The sequence below is a fragment of the Gossypium hirsutum genome, chromosome A03, assembly GCF_007990345.1.
Source record: "Gossypium hirsutum isolate 1008001.06 chromosome A03, Gossypium_hirsutum_v2.1, whole genome shotgun sequence".
NCBI lineage: Eukaryota > Viridiplantae > Streptophyta > Magnoliopsida > Malvales > Malvaceae > Gossypium > Gossypium hirsutum.
In genome coordinates, this window is record NC_053426.1 from 81,203,490 (window position 1) to 81,204,575 (window position 1,086).

At 39.0% G+C, this 1,086-nt stretch overlaps 1 non-coding gene across 1 annotated transcript; it reads right to left on the reverse strand.

Moving 5' to 3' along the window:
* Positions 1-400: 400 nt before the first annotated feature.
* Positions 401-506, reverse strand: LOC121227750 (small nucleolar RNA R71). Its single transcript, XR_005925273.1, has one exon. It is a non-coding gene; the product is annotated as a small nucleolar RNA R71 (small nucleolar RNA).
* Between the last annotated feature and the right edge of the window lie 580 nt (positions 507-1,086).

Sequence of the window (1,086 nt, forward strand, 5' to 3'; positions counted from 1 at the left end):
CCTGCAATTGCGGTTAACCAAAATCCTACTCCACGCACTATGTATGATTATGCTAAACATTCTTTAACAGGAACTGAATCAAGCATAGTTAGACATGCTGTAGCTGCAAATACTTTTGAATTAAAACCTAACACTATTCAAATGATACAACAATTTGTTCAGTTTGATGGTTTGCAGGATGAGGATCCCAACGCTCATTTAGCCAACTTCTTAGAACTATGCGATACATTTAAAATTAATGGCGTTTCTGATGATGCCATACGTTTTTGGTTGTTTCCCTTTTCATTGAGAAACAAAGCTAAACAGTGGTTGAACTCGTTACCACGAGGGTCAATTACTACTTGGGAACAAATGACCAAAAAATTTTTACTAAAATATTTTCCACCAGCTAAAACGGCTAAATTATATAATGATATCTCTTCTTTTGTGTAGATGGATTTAGAAACACTCTACGATGCATGGGAGAGATACAAGGACCTTTTGAGAAGATGCCCCCACCATGGGTTACCGCTTTGGCTCCAAGTACAAACATTTCACAATGGTCTGAATCATTCAACTCGACAAATGGTTGACGCAGCTGCGGGTGAAACCATCAACAATAAAACACCGGAAGATGCCTATGAGTTTATAGAGGAGATGTCACTGAATAATTATCAGTGGCAAGTCATGAGGACAAAGGCAACGAAAACAGCCGGCGTTTATAACGTCGATTCGGTCACCATGCTCTCTAATCAGGTAGAAATCTTAAATAAAAAGATTGATAGTTTTCTTAATTCTTCACAGGTTCACCTAGTAATGCAGTGCGAAGCAAGTGGAGTTGAAACAAACCATTCGGAATACCAACCTTATGGCTACAACATGGATAACGAGCAATTAAACCACATGGGTAATAATCCTCGATCGCAAAACAATCCATATAGTAACACTTATAATGCAGGTTGAAGGAACCACCCCAATTTCTAGTGGGGCGGTCAAAAAAATCAAAGACCACAACATCCTACGGGCTACCAAGAACCATCCTACCAACAGGAAAAGAAGCCAAACCTTGAAGAGATGCTCTCAAAGTTTATATCAATGTCAGAAACC